General features: G+C 34.1%; 1 protein-coding gene across 5 annotated transcripts in view; it reads right to left on the bottom strand.

The window, feature by feature from the left end:
- Window positions 1-13855, bottom strand: part of Sh (Potassium voltage-gated channel protein Shaker) — a 338900-nt gene that overhangs the window by 99704 nt on the left and 225341 nt on the right. The gene's annotated exons all lie outside the window — the stretch shown is intronic.

Below are 13855 nucleotides of genomic sequence, written 5' to 3' on the forward strand. Positions count from 1 at the left end.
CAACAATGGAACCAAACAATATAATAGGCAATAGTTTGAGTGTGTCTGTTTTAGGTGTTAACCCTTATTGAAGTCAATCTAGCACTTTTACACTAAAATCTATAAACTAACCCTCTAGGGCCTTCTTAATCGGTGCTGCATAATGTTTTGTGCATTCTTATAAAATAAATAAATCTAAATCTGTCACATTATGCTTAAACTTCTTGAAATCGAAGCGCCTGAGTTCAGGTTATCGATCAATCATGTACTGTTTTGGTTCAATGATTAGAAACACCCTTTGTGTGTGTTTTTTTTCTTTTGCCTAATTTGTTTTATGTCAACCAGCATTTATAAGTTTGTCCTCAAATGATACATTATTATTTTTTTTTATCTTATTTCTAATTTGGCACATCAGCAAGTTCCTAGATAATTTAGATTAGAAAATTAGTTGCAACAATAGATTTTTCCCCTGGAGCCATTTCCATTATAGCACTTGTCTATCCTAGGACTTCCGAGATTTGATAATAGTGATTCTCTTATAAGCTATTTTATAACCAGTGATTGTAAGTAGAAAGTGGAGCATTGAAGACATATTTTCGGATCTGTTCTCTATCCCCCAAAGTGCAGGTACTACTGAAAACTGCTTTCACATCATCTTATTCTCACCAAATACTGCATCCAATATTGAATTCTGTACAAAATTGAACCCATGTCTACAAAATCAAAGACAACGCACTAGCGTCGAAGACATTATGGCAATACAAGCCATATTGGCAATATGTGCATCCGGATTGTCAAAATAAGAAGTCATAATCCATGAACAGTTTATTGTCGAAGTCAACCGAAAGATTTTTGGTAAGGCATGCTGCTATAGATGAACAAGTGAATCCCAAAACAAACATAAATTAAACGGAATAATCCAGTTGAATTTAAAACGAACAAAAATTATCAGAAACAGGAATAAGGGCTACCACCCCATATTCCTTCTTAGGGCCAAAGTGCCATGTAGACTCTACTAAGCAGTGTGCTTCAGCAGTGTGTTTTTGTTGTTCAAAACATCAGCAACAACACAGCAAAGAAAATAGTATCACGAGGCTAATCAATGTTAACGAAAAAAAAAGGGTGCTACTTCCGAACCCTCCCAAATTCCCTTATCGGTGGGAATGTCATTTGCATGTTATTAAAATAATGTTTTTTGAACAGTGTAGTCTTACAAAACACCAAAAAAACATAAAATCAGCAGAATCTCCAAAATTACTGGAACATAATTTTGAAAGTAGACTGATTGTTTAAATATGGTTGTATTAATTCTTGAAAATATATACACTTTTTGATTTTAAAATTTATAATTATTAAAGAGGAAATGTATAAGTTGTTTTCGGTAAAGTGGAAATGACAGTGTGGTTTTCTAAACGTTTAGAGGTGGTAGTCCTACTCCTGTTGGCTGTAATCTCTGCTTTTTTAAAGTTTGACCAGATTATTCATTATAATATCTGTTTGTTTTAGGATTTATGTTTTCATCTATAATAATATATGTTACTTTTCTCTTTCATGTGATTACTTGTTTTTATCTTTGCTTGCTTTGAGTTTCATTCCTTCCTTCATTTATTGTGAATGTTTATTTAAATTTACAGTTATTATGTGACTTTACTTCTGCCTATGTTTTGTTTTAATATGGTTTTTTCAAAACCATTTTCGAAAACAATTTTTTAAATCTATCAGAAAAAATGTTAAAGTCAAGTCTGGTTGAAAACAGTAAATAAAGAGCAACTGTGCCAATAATTTGTATACGATAATTTGTATACAAAGTAAAATAAATAATTTTATAGTATTTAATTTCGTATATAAAATATTTTTTTAAACTGTTTTAGTTTAGTTTTACTACAGATGACGGTCACTGCATGTGTGACCGAAATATCTAGTATTTTTTTTGAAATTTATCACTGTCGATTAAAAGGACATTATCCCCATTTAAATTGTTATTTATCGTCGTGGAAAGGTGGTGTGGTCTTTGAAATTATCTACGTATAGAGTGACCCTCAGCAATATTATTGTGGCTTTGAAATACTGTTAGATAAACTTTGCTTTGAGATTTTAATGTTAGAATTAAATCTAAATTATCAGAAAAAATATTAATATTATAAAACAGATCGTGGTAGAAACATTACAGTAAAGAGTAACCCTCGTACCAAAAGTAATCGATATATTAAAGGACAGAACTTAAAAAGCAAGGCTAATATCTATGTTTTCGTTTTGAGCTATTGTCGCTCTTTGATTCTGTTCGATTAATGAAAAATAGTTTTTTCAACTGATTGCAAAGAACAACATTAAAACTTAAGCCGAACGGACACTTTTCTGTACGTAAGGGGGCGGAAACTCCCTCAACTCTCGCTCTTTACGCTAAAGTGTTAGTAGTATCCCCTGTCTACGTCCGACGAAACATGTACCCCTCTATCCTGACCACACATTTACCCCTCTATTCTGACGACACACATAGGGATACACTAGAACCAATTAGAGTTAACAATCCCTTGCATTAGGTCTGTCGACCACCTGGTCTTGTCATTAGGATAAATAATTCTGGAAATAAAGCATTTAATTGCCAAGAATATTGTCGTAGTATTGCAGGAGCCTCATATCGTAGAAGCTGTATCTCAATGTTCTATTGTGGTGAACGTGACTATCTGGTGAGCATTACGTTATTTTTTTGGCTTTGAGTGTCGGTATTAAAAAAATTCTTCCAACTTTTTATCACTACTTGAAGTGAGCTTGAAGTCATAAGATGTCCAATAAAAGAAGTTCTGATATGGATTATAATATACAACTGGAAAAGGTTCGTAATCTATCTATTTTTTGTCGTATGCTTATTGGGTGAGAACTGTTTTTCATACAGTTATGGCTTACCAAAACAAATTTATAATCCCTTTAGTTATCGATTGTATGTTTTTTCATGCGATATATCATATTTAGTTTAAAAAATTCCCTCCCTACCACCCACTCTTGAACTTTTGAATTCAATCCATGGATTATTTTTGAGCCTGGACCATCAGGGGAAGGTAAAGATGAATATCAAATCTAAAAAAAATATTTACCAAATGTTATGTGTTTGTATATTATACATCATCATTAGTTATTAGAAACACTCCTCCCTACTAGCCATTCTTGAACCTTTGAACTCACCCACGGATAATTTTTGAGCATGGACCTTCAGGAGATAGTAAAGAGCAATATCAACACTAAATAGAGCGTAAACCCTGCCTTCGGCTGGTTTACGGGCCTAGCGCTTGAGAAAAATCTTATTTATTTTTTATTTCGAACACTTTTTAACTTGGAATTTTTTTGAACTTATTTTTTTACGTAAAATTTTGCAACTTTTTTATATCTTAAAATGGCATGTAATCTTTGGTGAACGTGGTTTTTGGAATGTTTTTTTACGCGGCCGCCCACGTGGTACTCTTTGGCTGGTCATTGGCAGTAGTTGGTATATTGTATGTTTTTGATCCATGCTAATTGTGCACTGGAATGATAAACATTTACATCATATTTAAAAAATTGAAAATGAAGCATTTCAAGAAGGTGTACATACATGATAGTGTTATTGTAACACTGAATGCTGACAAATGTAAATATTTGAACTACGAGACAAGTAATTGTGGTGGCACTATTGGAAACGGATGGGTGCTTTGCCATGATAATGAGAGAGTAAATTTCTTTGAACTATCAAAAATATTCAACTATTATGAAGGTGGATATGGGAGAGTGAGATCTCCAGAGATGATCCCACTCAAAGAGAATGCAAGCATAGAAATTATAGTTGATGACGAAGGGCATCATCTTGCTAGTACCTGTGTTGAAAAATTTAGCCTCTCTTTTAAACCCTATAGCCGTCTTTCGGGTATTAGCTTTTCGTCTTTCGGGTAGAGAGGAAGCTAAAAAGAAGAAAAGTGTACTCTTCTACTAATATCATAAACCATTCAGCGGAAAGCAAAGCATCGGTGAATGTTAATAGTGTAAATGGTAGTCTACCTACAGATACAATCATTGAAAAGAATAGTAGCAATGATAAACTGCGTGATGGGTCTCTAGGTGAAATCATGCTAAAAGTCGCGTAGTTTTCCATAGTTTCGTGGCCAGGTGCCTCTCACTGTTGTTTGTGCTACAAAACTGCTATGAATATTTCACAGAGAGTGAAATCCATCATCTGGTCTTATTGTTGTGTCTTGAGATAATTGTTTCCGAAAACGTTTCGGCATCATTCCGATGACAGCCCTATCGCATTGACATGCTTGCTAAGCATGTTGTCGATGAAATAAAACAATGAATCCGAGCAGAGCTCTGACCATCTGCAGAGGTTTATTATAATTAATTGAAAAGTGATTAAATTGTCGACATGTCTAACAAAATAACTTTTTAGGATGGTCATAGAAAAAACAGTAGTTATGCCATTAAGATCTTTGTATCCGAGAATTTTTTGCACTGGCGCCTCTCAGTGTCATCTGTATTACATGATCGCTATTAAAATTTCACAGAGAATGAAACTTACCATCTGATCTTATTGTTATGTCTTGAAATAATTGTTTTCGGACTTTTTTGGCATCAATCCGAAGACAGTTCTATCGCACTGACATCCATGCAAAGTATGTTGTCGATGAAATAGCACAATGAATGCGAGTAGAACCCTGACCATCCGGAGAGCTTTATTATCATTAATTGAATAGTGACTGAATTGTAAACATGTTCAGCAAAATAACTTTTGATAAGGATTCTAATATCTCAAAAATTTCAACCTTTGTTCAGAATTTTCCAAGGAAGATAAATGTTCAACTTCTGTTCTGCTTTTATTAAATATAACTGATTTTTAAGCTAACAAACAGTTTTAGATTTTTATTTGTTCGCGACATCAAACACTTCGCTCATATTCCTACTGCTGTTATCTATTCATCTACAGTATGGATGGCTTTGTTTTCTACTCAAATACTGCCATCTTTTTGACAAAAGTCTTAGCTGGCACCACACCGGATTTTTCCAGCTGGGTTACATTATGTTAATAGATTTTGAGTTAGGTTCGTTTGGGCTCAGTAAGCTTGAAAATCGTAGGGAAAATGAAAATTATATTGGCAGATATTATCACCATGGAAATTACAAACAATTCAACGAAAAGCAAAGCATCGGTGAATGTTAATAGTATAATTGGTAGTCTACCAACAGATACCATTATTGAACTAAATACTAGCAATGATGAAATGTGTGATGAATCTGTAGGTTATACCATCTTAAAAGTCGTGTATGACCCGGAAATGACGATATGACGAGTTTTAAATGATGATATGAATAATATGTAATATTTTACGTGCCAACATTTCAATAAATATTTTTCATTGAATTACTATGTTATGTTTCCAATACTTTTAGGGTACGTTAGCAACTCAATTATTTAGAATGTTTATTCAAAAGTCAAAGATGCAAGAACAGCAATTTTCAGCCAGAGACAATACTACCAGGCTCACAGGTGATCTACTAGACCTGTGGTGTACTGGTCTGCAATTGGTGTATAAGGTTTTTACCAAAGTCTGAGGTTTTCAGGAATTTTTTGGCATTCTTCCGACAACACACAGTGATTTGCCACGCTTGCTAGACAGTTTTTGATGATATGCCATAATAGATCCAAAGACTGCCCAACCACCTTTACAGACAATGGGTTTCCTATAAAGCATGGTCATTGAAATAAAAACAGTTGCTATACCATTGAGATCTCTGTTTCAGGGGAATTTCTTTGCACCATTCCGACAACTCTTTGTTTGCGAGTATTTGATGGTTTATATCCGAGAATTTCTCAGCCTGGCACCTCTCAGTTTCGTATTTATTACACGAATGCTATACAAATTTCACAGAGTGTGAAAGTCAGAATCTCGTCTTGTTGTTTTGTCTTGAGATAATTGTTTCCAGAATTTTGTTAACGTCATTCCAATGACGTTCGCATTTGCAGGTGCTTTGGCATTGACTTGCTTGCTAAGCATCTTATCGATTAAATAATACAACGAATCCAAGAAGCGCACTGAATATCTGGAAGGATTTATTATCATTAATTGATTATTGATTGAATTGTCAGCATGCCTAACAAAAGAACTTTAGATAAGGATTTTAACATATCACAAAGATCAACTTCTGTTCAGAATTTTTCAAAAGAAGATAAAAAAGTAACAGCTCAGCTCTGAATTTTCCCAAAAGAGACAAACGTTCAACTTCTGTTTTGCATTTATTCAAAATATAATTGATTTTTGAGCTAATATACAGTTTGGGATTTTTTTTTGTTTTTCGTGACATTAAATACTTTTGTCACGTCCCTATTGATGTCATCTATTTATTTACAGTCATATATGGTTCCGTTTTTAATTTTCCTGACCAAGCCCTGGCATCTTTTTTGACTAAAGTTATAGATGACACCATAGCTGATTTTGCACCTGAGTTAGGTTCGTTTGGGCAAAGTAAGCATGTGCGCAGGATTAATGATCTCAAACAACCCTAAATCCTGACGAACCTAACTTGAAGTCGCAAACAAAACAAAAAAAAAATCCCAAACTGTTTTTCAGCTTAAAAATCAATTATATTTTAAATGAATGCAGATGATAAGTTGAATATTTCTCTTGTTCAGGAAAATTCGGAATGGATGTGTGACTGTTTTCTGTTCTTAGGGAAAATTCTGAACAGAAGTTGAACTTCTTGATATATTAGGGTCCTTATCAAAAGTTCTTTTGCTAGACATGTTGACAATTCAATCAATGTTCAAATTTGTATAATAAAGGTCTCCAGATGGTCTTGGCTCTGCTCAGATTCATTGTGTCATTTCATCAAAAAGAAGCTTAGCAAGCTTGTAAATGCAATAGGGATGTCAATGGAATGGCACCAAAAAATATCTGGAATTAATTACCTCAAGACAAAAGAACAAGACTAGATGGTGACTTTCACTCTCTCCGAAATTTTTATAGCAGTCGTGAAGTACAGATGAAACTTAGAGGCACTAAGGCAACAAATTCGCGGAAACAAACTATGTAATTCTCGTAAACAAAGAGTTGTCAGAATGGTGCCAAGAAATTTCCCAGAAACAAAGATCTCAATGGCATAGCAAATGTTTTTTTCTATGACCCCCCGCTATAGAAATACCATTCTCTGTCCAGGTAGTTGGGCTGTCATGGGATCCATTATGGTATATCATCGAAAACTGTCTAGCAAGCATGTCAAATCACTGTGTATTGTAGGAATAGTGCCAAAAAATTACTGGAGACCTCAGACTTTGGTAAAAGACTTACCCATCTATTTTTGGCTCTAGTAAACCATTTTAGAGCCTGGTAGTAGTGTATGTGTCTGAAAATTCCTTTTCTTGCATCTCTGACTTTTGAATAAATTTTCTAAATGATCGAGTTGCTACCGTACCCTAAAATATTGGAAACACAACAAAGTAATTCAATGAAATATTCTTATTGAAATAATGGCACGTACAATACTACATATTATTAATTTCATCATAACAAATTTGAATTTTTCAAATCCATTCCAAAACATAATTCATCATGTTTTATATTGACTTCGCTCTTATTTCATTTCGGGGTCACACACGAGTTATAACCTGGTTTCACACACAAGCTCATTACACATTCCATCAATGCTAGTATTCTGTTCAATGATGGTATCTGTTGGTAAACTCCCAATGACATAATTAACGTTCACCGATGCTTTGCTTTTCGTTGAAGTTCCTTTAATTTCCTTTTTGACATTATCTGCCAATGCTCTTTTTATTTTGCCTTCGATTTCCAAGTTTACTGGGCCCAAATGAACTTAACTCAAAATCAGTTAACATAATGTAACCTAGGTGGAAAAATCAGTTGCGATGCCATCTATAATTTTTGTGAAAAAAGAAGGAAGAACTTGGGTAATAAACTAAAGAATAGCGCTATCTATGACTAGATAAATAGATGAGAGCAGTAGGGACGTGAGCGAAGTGATTTCGAGAACAAACAAAATAATCCCAAACCATTTGTTAGCTTAAAAATCAGTTAAATTTTTAACAAATGCAGAACAAAAGATAAACATTTCTCTTCCTTGGGAAAGTTTAGAACTGAAGTGTGACATTTTTCGGTTCTTTTTAAAAATCCTGAACAGAAGTTGAACTTTTTGATATATTAGAATCCTTATCATATGTTCTCTTGCTAGATATGTTGGAAATTCAATCACTGTTCAATTAATGATAATAAAGCTCTCCAGATGGTCAGGGCTCTGCTCGGATTCATTTTTTTGTTTCATCGACAAAATGCCTAGCAAGCATGTCAATGCAATAGGGATTTCACCGGAATGAAGCTAAACAATATCCGGAAACAATTATCTCAAGACATAGCAACAAGACTAGATGGTGACTTTCATTCTTTGTGAAATTAAATAAAAAAAACAAGTTTTTTTAACTGAAAGTAAGGAACGACATTAAAACTTAAAACGAACAGATATTATTCCGTATATGAAGGGGGCTGTCCCCTCCTCAACGCCTCGCTCCTTACGCTAAAGTTTGACTTTCTCACAACTCTATTTTTTTAAACAATAAAAAAACTTTAGCGTCAAGAGCGAGGCGTTGAGGAGGGGACAGCCCCCTTCATATACGGAATAATTTCTGTTCGTTTTAAGTTTTAACGTCGTTCCTTACTTTCAGTTAAAAAAACTTGTTTTTTTTATTTAATTTTTGAACGTTTTTGAATTAATGCAGGTTTTGATTTTGGCTTACCGTACATGAATAATTAAAACAAAATTTGCATATTATATTTTGTTAAATGGATTTCTCGAAACTTGTTTAATTTTATTTACGAACGTTTTTATTATTAATAAATATACTTAACTTATAATTAACTTACGTAACGAACTTCTATATTCATAAATTTTTAACACGTATACTAGGGGGTTCGCCCCCTAGTCAATACCCTGCTCTTTAAACTATAGTTCGAATTTTTTTTCCAGTTATTTAAAATTGACCTCTTAATCACAATCAGTTGATAAGTTGAAAAACTTGTTTTTTTTATTTAATTCCTGATCTTTTTCTTTAATAATGCTGGGAAATCCGGCGCCCCCTTCATAGCAATGTCCCTTCCCCCATGAAAACTTCCTTCATGGAAAGATCCTTCCATATAGCCCCCGACCCTCTCCTTCCCCCACCTACCAGAAAAAATCTCCTCTGAAAAAGTCTGTATACTTCCCAATAACCAATACTATATGTTAACATTGAGTAAAGTTCATAACTTTCAGCCCTCCCCCTGGGGACTTTGGGGGATCAAGTCATCCTAAAAGACATTTTTATCATGTTTTCGACCATGCTGAACAAAATGGCTATCTCAAAATTTTGATCGGGTGACTTTGGTAAAAAAATGAGCGTGGGAGGGGGCCTATTTGCCCTCCATTTTTTTGGTCACTTAAAAAGGGCACTAGAACTTTTAATTTCTGTTTCAATGAGCCCTCCCACGAGATTATAGGGCCACTGGGTCAATACAATTACCCCTGGGAAAAAAAACAAAAAAAACAAACAAACAAATAAACACCCATCCGTGATCTTTCTTCTGGCAAAAAATTGAAAATTCATCAATTTTTTAGGTAGGAGCTTAAAACCTCTATAGTAGTTTTCTCTGATACGTTGAATATGATGTTGTGATTTTAACTAATGTTCTATAACTGTTGGGGGGTCTTTCCCCCTTTTTTCGAAAATCAACCAAATTTTCTCAGGCACTTAACTTTTGATGGGTAGAATTAAACTTAATGAAACTTATATATTTGAAATCAGAATTAAAATTTAATTCTTTTGATGTATCTATTAGTATCAAAGTCCCGTTTTTTAGAATTTCGGTTATCGTTGAGCTGGGTCGCTCCTTACTTACAGTTCGTTACCACGAACTGTTTGATTTTTATAGCAGTCGTGTAATACAGATGACACTTAGAGGCAGTAAGCCAAGAAATTCTTGGAAACAAACTATAAAATTCTCGTAAACAAAGAGTTGTCGTAGAGGTGCCAAGAAGTTCCCCAGAAACAAAGATCTCAATGGCATAGCAAAAGTTTTTTTCTATGACCTACCGCTATAGAAAACTCACCCTCTGTCCAGGTAGTTGGGCTGTCATGGGATCCATTATGGTATATCATCGAAAACTGTCTAGCAAGCATGTCAAATCACTGTGTATTGTAGGAATGGTGCCAAGATATTCCCGGAAACCTCAGACTTTGTTAATTGGCTTACCCACCTATTTCAGACTCCAGTACACCATTTTTGAGCCTGGTAGTAGTGTATGTGTGTGACAATACCTGTTCTTGCACTTCTGACTTTTGTATAAATTTACTAAATGATAGGGTTACTAGCGTAACCTAAAATATTGGAAACACAACAAAGTAATTCAATGAAATATTCTTATTGAAATAATGGCACGTACAATACTACATATTATTAACATCATCATAACAAATTTGAATTTTTCAAATACACTCCAAAACATAATTCATCATGTTTTATATTGACATCAGGATTATTTCATTTCAGGGCCACACACGAGTTATAATCTGGTTTCACCTACACGCTCATCAATAATTTCATCATTGTTATTATTCTGTTCAATGGTGATATCTCTTGGTAAACTACCAATGATAATCCAATGCTTTGCTTTCCGTTGAATTGTCTTTAATTTCCTTTTTGATATATCTGCCAATGCACTCCTAATTTTGCCTGCGATTTCCACGTTTACTGGGCCCAACTGAACTTAACTAAAAATCAGTTAACATAATATAACCTAGGTGAAAAATCAGTTATTGCGCCATCTATGACTTTAGTTAAAAAAGAAGAAAGCATTTGGGTAGGAACATAAAAAACAGTGCCATCTATGACTAGATAAATAGATTAAAGTACTAGGGACGTGAGCGAAGTGATGTCGCGAACAAACAAGAAAATCCAAAATCGTTTGTTAGCTTAAAAATCAGTTAAATTTGAAAAAATATAGAACAAAAGATAAAGAGTTCTCTTCCTTAGAAAAATTCAGAACTGAAGGGTGACTTTTTTCTCTTCTTTTGAAAAGTTCTGAAAAGAAGTTGAACTTTTTTATATATTAGAGTCCTTATGAAAATCTATTTTGATAGACATGTAGACAATGTAATCACAGTTCAATAATTGATAATAAAGCCCTCCAGATGGTCAGGGCTCTCCTCAGATTCATTGTGTTATTTTACCGACAACATGCGTAGCAACCATGTTAGTGCAATAGGGCTGTCATCGGAATGATGCCGAAATATTTTCGGAAACAATTATCTCAAGACATAACACTAAGACCAGAAAGTGACTTTCACTCTCTGTGAAATGTTTATAGCAGTTGTGTAGTACAGACAACACTGAGAGGCACAAGACCAAAAAATTCTTGGAAACAAACCATGAGATTCTCGAAAACAAAGAGTTGTCGGAAGAGTGCCAAGAAATTCCCCGGAAACAAGGATCTCAATGGCACAAGTACTGTTTTTTTTCAATGACCACCGTCAAAAGTTCTTTTGCTAGACATTTTGACAAATCACCCACTGTTCAAATAATGATAATGAAGCTCTCCAGGTAGTCAGGGCTCTGCTCGGATTCATTTTGTTAGTTCATCGACAGCATGCTTAGCAAGTACGTCATTGCCATAGGCTGTCGTCGGTATGATACCCAAAAATTTACGGAAACAGTTGTGTCAAAACACAACAAAAAGACCAGATGGGGATTTTCACTCTCTGTGAAATATTTATAACAGTCGTGTAATACAGACGGAACTGACAGGCAGCTGGCCAAAAAAATCTCGGAAACAAACCGTGAAATTCTGGGAAATAAAGAGCTGTCGGAATTGTGCCAAGAAATTCCCCGGAAACAAAGATCTCTATTGCATAGCAACTGTTTTTTCTATGACCACCCTTTATAGCAAACTCATTATCTGTCCAGATGATTGGGCTGTCATTGGATTTATTAAGACATATCATCGAATACTGTCTAGATACCATGTCAAATCACTTTTTATTGTCGGAATGGCGCCAAGAAATTCCCGGTATAACCATATTTTGGGTAAAAACCTTATCCACCTATTTCAGACTTTATTACACCACCTGTGAGCCTGGTATTAGTGTCTATGTCTGATATAACACATACTGGGCGGTCATGAGATCTTTTATGGCAAATCATCAAAAACTGTCTAGCAAGTATGTCAAATCACTGTGTGCTGTCAGAATGGTGCCAAGAAATTCCCGAAATCCTTAGACTTTGGTAAAAACCTTATCACCTATTTCAGACTCTAGTAAAACACTTATGAGCCTGGTAGTAGTGTCTGTGTCTGAAAATTGCTGTTCTTGTATTTCAGACTTTTGAATAAACACTCTAAATGATGGAGTTGCTAGAGTACCCTAAAATATTGGAAACATAACAAAGTAACTCAATGAAATACTTTTTTTGAAATAATGGCACGTACAATATTACATGGTATTAATATTATCATAAAAAGTTTGAATGTTTCGACTCCAAAAAATAATACATCATATTTTATCTTGACGTGACACTTATTTTGTTTCAGGATCATATACGACTCTTAACATGGATTCACCTACAGGCCCCTGACACACTTCATCAATGCTATTATTTTGTTCAATGATGGTATCTGCTGGTAAACTACCAATGATACTATTAACGTTCACCGATGCTTTGCTTTTCGTTGAATTGCCATTCATTTCTTTGTTGATATTATCCGTCAATGCCCTTTTTATTTTGCCAATGATTTCACCGTCTATTACCACATTATTCTTACACATGTAGCAGTTCCGACACGTCGTCAAGATATGGTTTATGATATTGGAAGAAGAATACTTTTTTCTTCTTTTTACCTTCCGTTAAATGCTAATACCCGAAAGATGGCGATAGGGCTTATCAACGGCTAACGTGTTATCACAAGCACTAGCAAGTAGATGCCCCTCCTCATCAACTATTATTTTTAAGCTTGCATTCTCTTTGAGTCGTATCATCTCTGGAGATCTGACTCTCGAATATCCACCTTCATAAGAGTCAAATTTTTTCGATAATCCAAAGAAATTTAACATCTCACTATTATGGCAATTCAATCGTATGTTTCCAATAGTGTCACTACTGGTACTGGTCTTGTAGTTCAAATATTTATATTTGTTACCATTCAATGCTACAATAACACTATCATGTATACAAACCTTCTTGAAATATTTCATCTTCACTTTTTTGAATATGATGTAAGTGTTTATCCTTCAAGTGTACAATTAATATTGATCAAAAACATACAATTAACCAACTACTGTCTATAACAAGCCATAGAGTACCACGGGGGTCGCCACTTAAAAATATACCAAAACCATGTTTGCCAAAGATTACATTTAATTTTAAGACTTGAAAAAGAAGTTGAAACAATTTTTAAGTTAAAAAAACTTCTAAATTCAAAAAAAAGTATAAGTTAAAAAAATTATGTTAAAAAATATTCTAAGTTGTAAACAATTCTATGTTAAAAAAAATTCTAAGTTAAAAAAAAGTAGAAAAATTAAATGTTCAAAATAAAAAATAAATAAGATGCACCTCAAAGGCTAACCCCATAAACCAGCTGAAGGCAGTGTTTATGCTCTTTCTAGTGTTCATATTGCTCTTTACCATCCCCTGAAGGTCCAGGTTCAAAAATAATCCTTGCATTTAATTCAAAGTGTTCAAAGATCGCTAGTAGGGAGGGGCTTTTTTAAAAACTAATGATGAAATATGATACACAAACACATACATTTCGATAAATGATAGTTGTTGTCTTTATATTGCTCGTTGCCTTACCCTGAAGGTCCAGGTTCAAAAATAAT

The sequence above is a fragment of the Artemia sp. Qi Xiang Cuo genome, chromosome 19, assembly GCF_049724085.1.
Source record: "Artemia sp. Qi Xiang Cuo chromosome 19, ASM4972408v1, whole genome shotgun sequence".
Lineage (NCBI taxonomy): Eukaryota > Metazoa > Arthropoda > Branchiopoda > Anostraca > Artemiidae > Artemia > Artemia sp. Qi Xiang Cuo.